Raw genomic sequence first — 15,574 nt, forward strand, 5'->3', positions numbered from 1 at the left:
TCTTCCTTCCAGGGAGAGAGATTTTGAAATTTCTCTCTCAGCAGTTCTCCAACTTAGTGGCACATTAGCATCACTTGGGAAGCTTTTAAATTCCCAAGGCCAAGGTGGCACCCAAATCAATTAAATCCGTATCTCTGAGGGTCAGATCAGGGCACCAGGTGTTTCTTCTTCTTTTTAACCCAGATGATTCCAATGTACACTCAAGTCAGAGAACCACTGTTCTGGAACAATGTGCTCGCCCCTGAAAAAGTGGCAAATTACATACAGGCTATTTGCTTTGTATTCAATGTCTTCCACATAAAAATAAATAAAATCTGAGAAGGAACAGAGGTCATGGGGGAAGGATGCTCTCAGGATAAGGCAATACGCCTACCACATGGCCTACTGTCAGTCCCACCCACCAGGTCATGCGCAACGGAAAGTGTGGCTGGGGTCTGAACCCAAGTTCTCTTCTTGGCAGTCAATTTAGGTTCTGATTCCTTATTAACTAGACAATCCCATTTCTACAGGGTTTTATAGTTGTGATTCCCACAGTCTCCTACCAATTCTCTGATCTCAGGAACAAGATTACATGGAATGGGGTAGAGAGGAAGATGAAGAATCCTAAAACTTAACACAGAGGGCAGTTTCCCTGTTTTACAGATCAAGGGCCCAAAGCCAAACTCAGTATGGGGGGTATATGTGTAAGGAGGGAGTTGCTAACCAAGATACAAACCGCCTCTAAAAACAGCTGGGTGGCTCAGTCGATTAGGCGTGTAACTCTTGATTTCAGCTCAGGTCACGGTCTCACAGTTCATGGGATTGAGCCCGAGTCAGCACAGGGCCTCCTTGGGATTCTCTCTCCTCTCTCTGGCCCTCCCCCTGCTTGTACGTGCCCTCTCTGGGAGATGCCTCCAGCCCTTTGTTACTAGAAGTTGATCCCAAGGGTCCAGCAGTTGACCCCTGCCCCGCCTCCAGAGATCCCAGGAACTGGCTATAAGCAGAGGCCCACACTCAAGCATACACTCTCAGCCTGCTTTGGCCAGGCACCCTAGTTGATCCACACCACCACCCAGACTCTGGCTCCCCCATGTCACTATCCTCTAGTCCCCATTTCGTCCCTTCTGTTCCCAGTCCTAGCTTACACTAAACACAGAGACCTGTCACCTGGGGACACAACACTGCTCTGCAGCTTGCCAGAACACCTCTAACGCTTGTACACCTAACCTTCCCCGTCCTGCTTGTTCCCCACCGACTGGGGCTGAGACCCCAAACCTATCATCCACAGCTCCCCCCAGACAGTCAACTATAGCTACTCAACTAATCACAGCTCAGAAGTTTCTGCACCATTTCCAAGCCAGATGCCTCCTGCTATTGTGTCAGCAGGACTCCCTAGAAGGTGTTTAACACTGGTCCCCTGAGGCTATGTCACCCAACCCATGAATAGTGAATGCCCCACCTGGATCCCCAGCGCCCACCAGTTACTGCCCCCCCCCCAACCCCGCCCGCCCATGTCTAACCCAGTACCCAGGAAAAGCCCTTCTCTCCATGAAATCTCCAGGACACAGGAACTGCCCAACTGAAATGCTGCAGCAACTTGAGAAAAGAGGTGTGATATCCCCAGACAGGAGAAGGCACGCCTGGTTTATTTTGCCCTTGCCGCCTGGGGACTGTGATTAGAGATATTAATCATCTCCACCAAGAACAGAGCCAAGGGCCCGGGGGATCAGCAGCCACCCCACCCAGAGGAGCCTAGCTGGGACTTACTGAAGGCACCGCTACCGGGAGGAGCCTCACAGGGATCATCGGGTGACCAAAGCCCCACTTCCCACCGGTCAAGAGAAGTTCCTCATTTCCTCAGCCCTTCACTTCCAAGAGTCCTCCGTGAGCCACTCTCACCCCAAACAGACTTCTTGTGAATCGGTAGGATGCCATTTTCCCTGCTTTACACCGTTGGAGAGGCCTAGACAGGTGCCAGAAGACGCGACAGCCTTTCCCGAATTCTCAGACAGGGCTGCCCTCACATGTGCATACACACATATGCCCATACGCACAAGTGTGCACACTTCAGCCTTACGAGGCTCTCTGCTACTTTCCTTTTCTGGGAACACACTCTTGAGTTGCTCTCCTTGCCCTGGTTTTGTTTTGTTTTTGTTGTTTTCTGTAAAAAAGCTGAACTTCTCAAGACATAAGTGGCATTTAACACTGCAGGTCTAAAAGCCTTCACACGCACAAACTAACTGAAGGCAGCCTTCTCCCCCATGGTCTCCCCCTCCAGAGGCCCCAGACACTCAGGCAAGCCAAAGGAAAGCCTTGCAGAAAGATGCAGAGCCCTGCCTGAGGGGTGGTGGGGAGGAGAATTGGCTATTTTGAATCTGTTGGAATTAAATAGCTGCCTGCTTATTTTTAGCAGGTCCATTTGCCCGGGAATAGATGCACACTGGCTGCTTGCCCAGTGGTCACACAGAGCTGAAGGCGCACGTGTCTCAGCCCTACAAGGCCTTAGCATTCACCTGCTCGGTCCAGGTTCTAAATGGCTTCCTTTCCTGGGGAGTCTAGCTGGCTCAGTTGGTGGAGGATGCAACTCTCAGTCCCAGGGTTGTAAGTTTAAGCCCCATACTGGCTTGTGGAGATCACTTAAAAAAAAATAAAATAAAAATTGGGGCGCCTGGGTGGCACAGGCGGTTAAGCATCCAACTTTGGCTCAGGTCATGATCTCACCGTATTTGAGTTCGAACCCCGCGTCGGGCTCTGTGCTGACAGCTCAGAGCCTGGAGCCTGCTTCCGATTCTGTCTCCCTCTCTCTCTGCCCCTAACCCATTTGCATTCTGTCTCTCTCTCAAAAATAAAATAAAAACATGACAAAAAATTAAAAATAAACAAACATTAAAAATAATAAAATAAAAAATAAAATCCTTAAAATGATTCCTTTCTCCCAGAGGAAACTGCAGCTTCTCAGAAAAGCTTACCTCTGGAGAAGTAATGGGCTCACTCCCAGCACCGATGACCAACTCGGTTACTGCAGTCTAGAGCCTTCTGCTAAACAAGGAAACAAACTTCTGGGAAGAGTACAAACAGTGTTGGTCCCAGTGACTAAGCCCATTTGGCTACAGTCATTGTGGAAAAAGGAGCTGTGTGTAATTAATTGATGGGAAAGTTGATCACAAAACAATCACTTAGGAGCCAAGTGGCTATCAAGCCAGAGCGGACCTGGACCTGGTCAGTGAAGCCACATCCACTCGGCATTCTGAGCAGACTTTTATATACCCCCTAGGTTGAAATCTGAACATTTCCATTATTCCAGGGTTAATATGTTCACATTATCAAAGACGGTCCCCCAGGTGTTCAAGACACTCCATCCCTAGAATGCCCAGCACATCAAGTTGTTGCTGAGGGGCTTTTCCCCTTGAAGGAGGGGGGCGGGGGTGGGGGGGAGGGAGTCTTCAAAGGACAGGGAGTAGCCACGTGTCCCTGAACCTGAAGCCCAGCACCTGCTGCCACTGCATTCAGAGCACAACAGCAGGTTGTGGGCACGGTCAAGGTCAGGGCCACCCCCCTCACCCCTCCCCCCAGTTTGCTAGAGGAAGACCACACACACACAGAGGTCTTTGCAAGACCACCAAGAGGGCCTCTTGATTTCTACAGCATGTGTTTACCTAATTCCTTACAAGGTTGAAGTTATATACTTACATTCACGTAATAATTCACACATAAATATGTTTAAGTTGCAAGAAAAAGCTTCTGTCCACCAGAAGCTCACAGTGCATACTGAAGAATTTCTCTCTCTCTCTCTCACTCACACACACACACACACACACACACACACACGCCTGCACACGCTGAGCCCAATTTCAGAAGTGGGCAAACAGAACCCCGAGAAGGCTGTCCCAAAGGTGGCCGGAATTTTCTAAGGTTGCAACACTGCATTAATGACATAAATTAAGATTCTAAACCCAAGATGCCTTTGGGGGTGGAAGGGAACAGCAAGTCCCAGAGAGAGCAGAAGTCCTGGAAGCCAAAGCTGAAAAGCTGGTAGAGGCCAGACAAAAGGAGTCTGACCTTTACTGTCAAGGCAATGGGAACAAGTTGCAGCAGCTGCAACATGGCCAAAGCAGAGCAGGTCACAAAAGGCAAAGGCCTGGGTGTTCCCCAAGTGACAACTCAGTCCAATATTGGCAGCTACTTTGTCACAGGGGGCTGAGCACTCGAAATGCGATCAACATAACAAACTGAATTTTAAATTTTATTTAATATTAATTTAAATTTAAATAGCCACATACAGCGAGCTGGTAGCTACCTACTGGACGTGTAGTCCTAGAGGGTTCTCCCAGAAGCCCCAAAGCAAACACGAGAGCTAGAGAAATACCATGACAGCCAATGCCTACCTTGATGGGCAGTGTCTGGGGCTGCTACTGAGGATGGGGGATGGTGGTAGGCTGGGCCACTCGCACTTAGCAGCATGGCTGGGGCCCAGGAATCAGAGTGTCAGAGCCATGCCTCAGGGATGTTGATCTCAGCCCAGTCCTGATGTTCAAGGGGTTGTTGCCTTCATCCGTAGGGGGCCCGTGTGAGCTGTGACTCGTGTTGGCACCCTAAAGATTCCCAATTAGCTCACAGTGGGGCTATGAGGCCCTGCCCCGTACTGTCCCCCACACCCTTCATTGTGATGGTCCCACAGAGCAGCCAGGTGGGCCACTGTGGCCAGACCAGCCCTACTCCCTGTTCTAGGCAGACCAATTAGCCAAAAAGTCACAGGACCCTTCCCCAGCTGCTCTCCAGGAGACTGGAGGCTTGACCTTAACCCAGGACCGTCTGGGTGGGAGTACCTGCTCAGTGAAGCCTTCTCCAGCTGGGTCTCTGGTTCTGGAGACCCAGAGCCAAATCCCACCAGCTCCAGGTAAGAGCCAGAAGTGAAAAATCCTATCTCCGGACATGATCTCCGATTAAGAGCTGGTCCTCCTCCAGTTCAGTTACAAATTAAAGGAACCCCCAATTTGGAAAACTTGGTGGAAAAAAGAAAAAAAAAGGGGGGGGGGAGGGAGGGGAGGGGAGGGAGAGGGAGAGGGAGAGGGAGAGGGAACTCCACACAAAAGTGAAATGCCCAGTCTCCCTCCCTCTGCTGACCAAACACTCCTGACAGGTCCAGTCTCATTAGGCTTCAACTGAAAAAGGGGAGGGGAAAAGTCAGTATTTTCTACAAAGGTCTTCACATTGCTTCATCTGGGAGGCAAGAATGTGGTTTTCAAAAACCTTAATAACGACTATGCTACCTCCATCCTGCCCCTCCTCCCCAGCTCTTGGCAACCAGCACGCTTTACCAGTAAATTCTGACATTTCTGAAGACAGTGATAAAACAGGTGCAGGGAAGTGTTCCCAGGTACACAGAATTCCCACCCATGACCACAGAACACTACCCGAGACTGCCCAAAGGGTATGAAGTTGTGCTCCGACAACAAGCTTACTCAAAAAAGCTAATAAAGATTCCTTCAAAAGGAATCAGAAAAGGGGTACCTAGAAGGCTCAGTCAGTTGAGTGTCTGACTTCGGCTCAGGTCACGATCTCGCGGTGAGCTCGAGCCCTGCGTCGGGCTCTGCACTGACAGCTGGGAGCCTGGAGCGTGCTTCGGATTCGGTGTCTCCCTCTCTCTCTGCCCTCCCCTGCTCGTGCTCTGTCTCTCTCACTCTCAAAAATGAATAAATGTTAAAAAAAATTTTTTTTTAAAAGAAAAAGTCCTTCACACCACCACCTCAGGTAGGCAGAGCAATGGAAAGACTAGGATTTTCCAAACAGCAGACAGTAGAATATGACCAACTCAGAAATCATATAAAGGCCTAAGGTCACTTCTATTCAACAAGTATTTATGGGCAGCTACAGGGTACACACCATAGTGGGATACAGAAATGAATCAGACAAACGCACTTTTGAGGCATTTTCAAGTCTTTCACAGTTTCTTTTGAGGAAAGGAAAAAAAACCAATAACCTTCTTCTTCAATGGGTCTGTTGCTGCCACCCTCTGCCACTGACCAACTGACGACCTTGGTCCAAGGGTCAAGCAAGTATCCTGGTTGGACAGCAAACAGGAATTAGGCTGCCAGTTTCCACAGATTGGAATGTTCTCATGCCCTGGGGTGGGAGAGGAGAGGTTAGGAGCCTGAATGCCAGCACTGTGAGAGCCAAGGGGGCCTGGCTTGTCCCATTCAACGTGCAAACTTTCATTCAATACCCATTTTCATCATTACGTGATGCTCAAATCCAGATCCCCTCTCGCTTAAACTATTCCACGAAGTGAAGCCAGAGCTTCTGCTGGCATGGTGGAAGGGGTCTGGGCGCCTCGTCGTCTCTGCTGACTTTCTACCAACTGTCCCATCTTCAGCCACACCCCACATCCATGCCTTCAAAGGGACGTGTGCATGAATCAGCTTCCTTCTTGCTGCCTGCCTACCTTCCCCCACTCTTCCTCAGCAAGCTACTGGAAGACAAGGGAGTAAATCAAGAAAGGAGGGGGCACCCGCCCACAAATCAACACAACCAAAGGAAAGAATGGATTCCCAGGATGAAGGGGAAGCAGAGCCGGGCACAGAGGTGCTTCCCGGGAGCAACACAAGCGGAGAACCTGGTATGCTGAAGCACAAAGAGGCGTTCCGACAGCAAGGGCCAAGGCCCAGGGGAGTCGGAGAACTGGGGAGACACAAAAAATGAGGCTCAAGAAACACGGGAAATTAATGAGGGGCGGGGAGGACACAAGAAAGGAAATATGGAACACCAAGAACTGGGCAGCTGTAAGCAATATTTACATCACAACGTGCACTCTGAATAGACACTTGACTAGAAGTTGTGCTACCTCTGTACCAAGAAGAGAAGAGGAGAAAGAAAGTGCAGGAATGAGCCAAGTCCTTGCCTTCCAGAGTAGAAAAACAAGTCAAATAATATTTTTAAAAAGGAAGGACGGAAAGAAAGGAAAAGCACACTATTTAGAAATACAGGTGTAAATGCCAGGAAAGACACCTAGAAGAATCGAGGGCAGCTGTCTCTAGACAAGAGGGCAAGTCAGGAAGCACTCAGGGCAAAGGGCTGTTCTTTCAAACCCTGCATATAGTTAAAAGTCAAATCTTTCTATAAGTAATGCTTTGATAAAACAAACAAAAAATGCATTCTTAGCTGTTAGATAGCGAGGGATGCTCTATTACCACAGGGCTTTAGGATTCTTGTGAAGCAGAACAAATGCGTAGTGTCAACTCATCTATGTACAAACTTGTAATGCTTTGATTTTCCCATAATTGATGCCAGTTCCGCTTCAGAGACCCCCACCACCCTGATGACATAACAGCAGTAAGCACAAAGAGCAGGGGCCTACTGATGGTAAGACTCTTCCGACCCAAGGTATCTGGTTCCCCCACCCAACTGAGGTCTAGCCAGCATCAGGCAGCAGCACCCCTCAGGGCTATTCATTCATTCATTTTTGAGAGGGAGAGAGGGAGAAAGGGAGGGAGGGAGAGAGGGAGAAAGGGAGGGAGGGAGAGAGGGAGAAAGGGAGGGAGGGAGAGAGGGAGAAAGGGAGGGAGGGAGGGAGGGAGAAAGGGAGGGAGGGAGAGAGGGAGAAAGGAAGGGAGGGAGGGAGGGAGAGAGAGAGAAAGGGAGGGAGGGAGGGAGAGAGGGAGAGAGGGAGAGAGGAAGGAATGCACAAGCAGAGGGGCAGGGAGAGAGTGAATCACAAGCAGGCTTGTGCTGTCAGCGCAGAGCCCAACACAAGTCTTGATCTCACCAACCGTGAGATCATGACCTGAGCTAAAATCAAGAGTCTGATGCTTAACCAATGGAGCCACCCAGGTGCCCCAGGGCTAGCCATTTAAAAACAGATTTTAATTCCCCCCATGAGCCAGGTTCCACAGGAGAGGGGTGTGGGGGAGGTGGTGGCAGCAGTGGTGGAAGGAGGGGTAAGGAGTCACATTTCAGATAAGACACCGCAAAGATGCAGCCACCCAATGGGATAAAACTGTGCAGCCTCTCCCAAGGGCGTTCGGGGAAGGGAACCCCAAGCACCCCTGTACGTAATGAATTAACTTTACTCCTATGCATCTGGAAGGGGACTAGCCGGGACACAGTTGAGAAAGTCATGTTCTGCGTTCTATAGTTTAGATAAGGGACCCAGGTTGAGAAAGGCTGGGTGAAATGTGCCGGAAAGAGAGGGATTTCTACAAGAATGGTCAGGGCACGCCTCTCCAAAGAGATGGCAGGGGTGCTGGAACAGTGAGGGGCAGCCATGCTGAGATCTGGGAGGACAAAAGGGCGAGGGGGAGAAAGTTCCAGGCAGGGAGAACACGTGCCAGAGTACTAAGGCAGGAACAAACTTGGCTGACTCAAGCGACGGCAAGAAGGGGAGGTAAAGATGAGGTCGGAGGGCTGCTGCCAGAGAAATCGCTCTCTGCCATCGCTGAGCAGAAGCTGTGCCGAAGGTCACAAACCTGGAGGGAACAGGCTCGCTGAACTTTCTGCAGAGAGGGGAACCGGCTTGCCCAAGGAGCCAAGGGGCAGTAATTTCTTTCTTTCTTTTTTTTCTTTTTGACTGATGCAGTTTTGAATTTTATTTTTAAAGGTTTACTTACTGAATAATCTCTACACCCGACATAGGGCTCAAACTCACAACCTCAAGATCCAGAGTCGCACTCTCTTCCAACTGAGCCATCCAGGTGCCCCTGTAGTTTCTCAATAGAAGCGAATCCTAGAATCCATTTCGGAAACAGGGTGCCTCTGTGGCTCGTAGCACAGCAGGTACACACCGCGTGAGTCCAACAGGGGCCCGCTTTCTACTTGGAGTTCTCGACTAACGCATTTGCCAGGAAACCCTGAGGTCACACCACTCATTAGCCTGAGAGCCACTGCTAGGCCCTGACTCTCCCTCCCCCCCTCCGGCCCCCCCCTCAGATGAATCTGTTCCAAGAAGGCAGTCCGGCCCCCGGGGAGCGGATGGGAATGGATGCGTGCGCACACCCTTGCCACTTCTGTGAATCAGACTCTGCAAAAACAACCTCGGTCTCCAGCCAACATAAACCATAGGCAACAGAGGGCCTTATACGGCTCGAAGCTTTCTTAATCAGAAAAAGATAGATGGGCTGGAGTTGGCAGCTCCAAGTTAGAGGAAAAGAGAAACCGAAAAATAGGGAGAAAGACAGGATGGTGGTGAGGAGCAGAACTTCATCAAACTCCTTTTTCCTATCTCTTCGAAGTCAGTGGCTCCCCAGTGAGAGTTCCTAGTGAGGGCCATAGCTCTGCTGCCTCTCATGTTTTGTTTTGGTTTGGTTTTTAAGCCAGAGGATACCAGTAATCAGGCTGCCAGCAGAGCCACAGTTTTACAAAGTTTTAGTGTCTGCGTGGAGGTCTGTTCTTGGGTCCAGTGACTTCCCATGAAAATGGCATAATGTCATTTCCAGAGAAATTGGCCACTGGGGCAACAAGGGGTCCTAAAACTAGGGAGTTCTTTGGCTCCCGAGCTGTCTGTGTCACAGGCCCGCCTGGCCCAGGATCGGCCACAGATCCAGAACAGAAAAGGCAGCCCCAGAGACCCCTTAGGCAGCCACTGCCCCAAGCTAACCCATGACAGTTTCTAGGGTGACTTTATTCTCCTTCCTCCCCTGACTGGGAGACAGCAGCAGCGTCCGCACCAGGACCTGCCTGTTTGCTGAAGCCAAAGCCACATGCACTTGGCCCTCCCAAAGGATGCCACCTGCTAAAAATATCATGACAGCACAAACTTGGCTGGGTGGGCCTCACCAAAGTCAAAGGACAAAGCAAAGAGGTTATTCTCAGCACAGCCTTTTCTCACCGGAGCCCAAGGCACATCAGGGTGTGGCAAAAGTCACTCCAGCTCCTTCCCCTTGGGAGGGACATGAGGAAAGGATGAGAAGGAGGTCCGTGGAAGACTGAACTGGCCTTCAGATCCACTGTCCCAGGCCGAGGCTGGAGGAAAAGGGGTGGGCATGCTGAGGACTGGGCTCCAGCAGATATGTGGCCTCCTCCAACAGAGACAGACCAGGCTACACCCAGGCGACAGCCTGTTGAGGGCCAGGGAATGGGTCTCATGACCTCCATGTGAGGTCTGACAGGCCACATTATTATTAGCCAAGGAATGAGTGACTTCAAGGTTGTCTTTTCAAGCAGGTGACTGAGCTACACCGTGGCCTTCAGAGCAGCTTTCCAGGCCCTCAGGCACAGCAGCCTAGCCTACGAGGCTGTCTTAGTCATTATTCGTGCAGCTCTAAGGCACTGGACGGTTGCATAATTCGGAGCTAAAACATGATTTTGGAAAGACAAAGTAGGATCCTGAACTTGTTTCCCATAAAATGAAAATATCCTGTGAAATGGATTACAAATACCTCCCTCATAGGGCTGTAATGAGGCAGACAGGACTCAAAACACCGAACAGCCTGACTCCATTTGTGAGATGAAGTATTTTAATCTCCTAAAACTCAGCTTCATTTTCCGGATGAGGATGGAAGGATATCACAGGGCAGTAAATAAGAAATGGCCTCTAAGCATGGAGCTGGAGAGAGAACCCTGATCTGAGTCCAAACCAGCCTGGGTCCAGGGATCAGCTTAGCTTTCTCAGGGCCTCAGTTTCCTCCCACACAAACTAGAAGTACTTAACTCATAGGGTTGAGATAAAATAAGAAGGGAATACACCTGATCTTGAACAACACAGCTTTAAACAGCATGCATCCACTTGTATGCAGATTTCTGGATATAGTACAGCCCTGTGTTTTCTCTCTTACTATTTTCTTAATAACATTTTCTCTTTTCTGGCTTACTTTATTGTAAAAATACAGTATACAATACATATTACAAAATATGTGTTCACTGACTATCTATGTTCCCATAAGGGTTCCAGTAGACAGTAGGTTCTTAGTAGTTCCGTTTCTAGGGAGCCAGAAATCATACATGGAGTTTTTTAAAAAATTTTTTTAACGTTTATTTATTTTTATAAGAGAGAGAGCGTGAGCAGGGGAGAGTCAGAGAAGGAGACACAGAATCTGAAGCAGGTTCCAGGCTCTGAGCTGTCAGCACAGAGCCTGACGTGGGGCTCAAACTCACCAGCCAGGAGATCATGACCTGAACCAAAGTCGGACACTTAACTGACTGAGCCACCCAGGCCACCCATTACATGGATTTTTTCACTGCCCATTGGTCCCCCTAATCCCCATGTTGTTCAAGGGTCAACTATAGTTTGAAAAAAAACCTCCTAAGATGCCAGGTATACAGTAGGGGCTCAGTAAGTACCTGTTATGCACCCTATGCTTTCTGGTTGGCTCCAAGAAAAGAGAGCTCTCACATCATATGTCAAAGGTCAGTCTAGCAGGGTTCAAACTAAGCATGCCCAGAATTAGATGAGAGGGTATCTGGAAATAAAACTGAATCCCCAGAGCTAGCCCCAGGCCAACACTTCAGAACCCCCCCAGTGTCCCAACTCTCCCCAATGCCCTCTGTAAAAACAGGTCTCCTAACCCCCAGACAGACTGGAGGGGCAGAATGAAAAGGATGTTTGTTTGTGCCTGCAAATCTGGTTCAGCACTGGTCACACAGCAGAATCCTCAGGTCATCAGGTGGGTGAAGGACTAAGTAGCAAATCTGCTGACATCTGAAGAACAAGGACAGTGAGCACAGGCCTTAGACAACCAGCAGGGACCTTCATGATAATAATATAAGTTCTCAAACCAAAAGGGCTTTCTGCCCCTCCTGCTTCATGCTTCCATCCCCAGACTCCTAAGCTCCTCTCTAGAGCTGTTTCATAATTGATCACTGCCCTCCAAACTGGCAGACAAGACTTGTTTCTTTTTTATTCATTTTCGAGAGACAGACAGACAGAGACACAGCATGAGCTGGAGAGGGGCAGGGAGAGAGGGAGACACAGAATCTGAAGCAGGCTCCAGGCTCCGAGCTGTCAGCACAGAGCCAGACGTAGGGCTCGAACTCACGGACTATGAGATCATGACCTGAGCCGAAGTCGGACAATTAACCGACTGAGCCACCCAGGCGCCCCCCAGAACTTGAACACATGATGCTTTATAAGGTGAGGCAATTAAACACTAAGACCAGTGCCGTCCAACAGAAACTTCTGTGATGGTGAAAATGTTCTAGACCTACACTATTGTCCAGTATTGGCCACATGAGGCTACTGAGGACTTGAGACTAACATCACATTTTTAATGATTTAGATTTTTAAATTTTATTTAATGCTTAAAAGTTTAAATTGAGCCAGGCACACATGACTAGTAGCTGCTGCACAGGACAAGGCAGCTCTAGACCCTCTCTCCTAAGGATAAGTTTAGGAGATAAGAATAGAGATATAATAAAAAATAAGGGGCACCTGGCTGGCTCAGATGCCAGTGACTCCAGATGTTGGGGTCGTGAATTCGAGCAGGGTGTAGCAATTACTTAATAAACAAAAACTTAAAAAAAATATTTAGCACAGTAGCACCTTAGATCTAAAAAGTACTCGCGATGCACTTAAACAATGGACTGTGGCATTTTTTTTAGTCTTTGACTCATACTATCCATGGAGTCATGCATCCTACCCCAAACACAGCCCTCCCCATACACAATCCTGCAGACACCTCCACCTTGCAGCAGCCCAGAGGCACTCTAGACTAACTCCAGGGCTCCCAGGAGCAGAATCTGAACACCTCTTATTGATGTTGACCAACCCTCCTTTTACCAGCGGAAGAAATGGAGACCCCAGAAAGGTCTAGAACCACTGCTGGGTTTCAGCCCTGAAAGCTGCACCCAGTCCTCACCCCCCAATCCAGGGCTCTTGTCAGCTAAAACCAGTGGTGAAACAAGCCTTGTGAGCCCTCAGCACTAGACATTTTTACTTCCAGAACTCACCTGGGGCTCTGCTTTGTTCCTAAATGCACGGGCTTCAGTAAGTCCCAGCTAAGTGAAGGCAGCCAGCCAGTATTACCAGATGGGTACAGAATGTTTACTATCAACTTGTGCAAACTACCAAACCGAGCTGTAGAAATAGCCAAATGGCCAGGACTGGGACAGAACCATTTAGTAGGAGGAAAAGAAAGTTAAGGAAAAGAACTCCTTGAAAGCTACTTATCACTGAAAGCCAGTCTTCAAAATGCTACATGATAACATACACTCCTTCACACTGCAACAATCTGCTTAGAAAGCAACAGAAAGATTAGGAGAAAAGCCCACGGATTTGACTATTCCTTGGTTCTTCTCACAAAAGTCCTCCAGAGAACCTAATTTAAGTGCAAACCCACACTTGTCAGTTTCTCTACCCCCTCAATTTGTATTTTGATTAGCCATTGAAACAATCCCGACTGACCTCCAGCTTCACCCTCCTCAATTGTATTCAGAAGTGTGAGGATTAAAGGATTAGGGAAATGTTTTCCTGTAACTCTACCAGCACAGACAGTAACTGTCAAGGAAAAGGCATCCTCTCAATTTTAGTTCCCACATCCCCACTAGCTACCTCTCCAGCCAGATTCTGTCACTACTCAAAATATTGTCATTGATCATGTTTTCCACAGCCCAAGTTTAAAATCAGTATTGGAGCCAGCAGGTCGGCTCTGTGGAGTGCCACATACAATGGGTACTTAATGTTAAATGATCATAAAGGTGAGACCTGCATGAGGCATTACACCAGAAAGGGCTGTGGAGAAAAGAACTTGCTTCAGAAAGCAAAGTTAAATATTAAAATACATCCCACGCAGATCAGCAACTCCAGTAGCAGGACATGATTTCAGTGGGACAAGGGGCTCAGAGGCACCCTGCCTCCCCAGAGCAGAGGAAAACAGAATGGCAAACAGAAGGTATTAACTCGTACGCTAAACTGTTGACTTCCTCACAACAGCACAACAGACCAAGCTACAGAGAGAGCCTCTCTTCTAGACTCACAGTGAAGATTAGGAAGGAGTGGCCTGGGGAGAATGGGCTAGAAGGCGCCAGCTGGCCAGGCACAAGGAGTGCCTGCTCCTCAAAACCCTGAAACCTGCACTCGAGCAAGTCATGATGTGGCAGGCTAGAGCCAGGAGGCGGGCAGCACAGTATCGGGAAACCAATTTGTTTTCCTTCCAACCAAGTTTTTAGGTCAGAGGCTGGGGGGGGGGGGGGGGGGGGGGGGCGGTACTTTTAATAAAATCCAAATCACCCAAGTGATTCAAAAGAAATTTAACATTAATCTCACAGATTCTTTTGGAGGGGAAAAAACAACGCTTGAACAGCCATCATGAACCAGGCACAGTGCCCAGTCTCAAATAGTATCTCAATCTGTCTTTAGGAGGAGAGGGAACACTGTAAGGACTAAAACTAGCCTTCACCCACAAACGATGGCCATGGCCATGGCCAAGGCCTGGGTCCGATGCCCAAGAATAATTTGGATCACCAGATAAAGCAAAACAAACTGTTTTAAAATACTGATGCTCAGCAACCTTACACTGGAGATCTATCCACTTGGCACCTGAGCAGGCCACTTTGAAGGCAGACACCTACACAGTCACCCTGCAGTGGCCAAGTGTGAAAGTACTTCCTAGAAATAGTTGGGAGGAGGAACTGATATTCATACCAAAGGCTCCAGAGACTCGGAGATGGCTCACTCAAGGGCTTAGATGGGGATCAGTTCGCAGCAAATTTTGGGCCATCACCTAGCAATGTGCATGACAATTGAGCCAATTTAATTCAGGTAGGCACTGAAGCTTCAGAGATTTGTACATCTGTAGGATCAAAAGACCTGCACTACCTAGACCCATACTTCTGAGAATATACCTAGGAACCCACAAAACTAGTTAAAAGGTGGAAGAGGTTAAAGTTCAACACAAGTCAAAAGCCTCCACCAAGATAACTTCACTTGTTTCCAGTGCCCAGAAAGTCTTTTTTTTTTTTTTTTTTTTTTGTAATCTCAACACCCAATGTGGGGCTGGAACTCACCACCCCAAGATCAAGAGTCGCATGCTCTGTGGACTGAACCAGCCAGACACCCCTCAGAAAGTTCTAAATAATCAGCAGGTGAACCACTGGAATGCCAGGAACAGAGAAATCGGGCAAATAACAGGTCTTACTCATGCTATACCCTCTACTCAACTCAAAGCTGCTCTGTGCCTTTAAGAGCAAAGGGGATGGGTGGTGCTTACTAAGAGTCCAAGATTTGCTTTCTGAATAGAGTTTAAAAAAAGAAAAACTAATTTGGGAAGGACTTGGTTACAAGAGCACAGTAAGGTTACTAGTTGCCAGAATTAATAGCTTTTTGTGAATGGTATTCCTTGATCAGTAATTGCCACAAAGGGGTTGGGGGTGGGGAAGTGGATAGCAAGCCAACAGATATGACAATACTAGGTGTCCAGCAGCCCAGATTTCCCCGCAAGAGATAAATTTAAACACCAAGTACCCTGCCCTTCAGTAGGAGGAGGACAGCCAGTTTAACCTAATTGCTCTGCCAGTACCCTCTACCCGGCTCCAGCGGCCTCCACTCACACCTGGAGAGGAGAGCACCGGGTTTGTGTTAGCGGCGGCCGTGCGGCAGAAAGGCGCCCGCCAACCTGGGCATCTCTGCCGGAGAGGAAGATCTCGAAACGCCCAGAGCTTCCAGCACTCC

The 15,574-nt window shown here is 48.8% G+C and overlaps 1 protein-coding gene across 10 annotated transcripts in view; it reads right to left on the reverse strand.

Moving 5' to 3' along the window:
• The window catches only part of AKAP1 (A-kinase anchoring protein 1), a 37,671-nt gene that overhangs the window by 20,608 nt on the left and 1,489 nt on the right, over positions 1-15,574 (reverse strand). For 3 of the 10 annotated variants that reach the window (XR_006714870.1, XM_045488285.1, XM_045488286.1), the window contains exon 2: positions 5,960-6,102. The exons of 3 other annotated variants lie outside the window; for them this stretch is intronic. The gene's annotated coding sequence lies outside the window, so the exon portion shown is untranslated. Of the gene's footprint in view, positions 1-2,948; positions 3,019-4,364; positions 4,611-5,959; positions 6,103-15,574 lie in introns of those variants that run through there. 4 more of the 10 variants (XM_045488291.1, XM_045488290.1, XM_045488289.1 and 1 more) reach the window with 2 other exon arrangements.

Source organism: Leopardus geoffroyi, chromosome E1 (genome assembly GCF_018350155.1).
Source record: "Leopardus geoffroyi isolate Oge1 chromosome E1, O.geoffroyi_Oge1_pat1.0, whole genome shotgun sequence".
In the NCBI taxonomy this organism is placed as follows: domain Eukaryota; kingdom Metazoa; phylum Chordata; class Mammalia; order Carnivora; family Felidae; genus Leopardus; species Leopardus geoffroyi.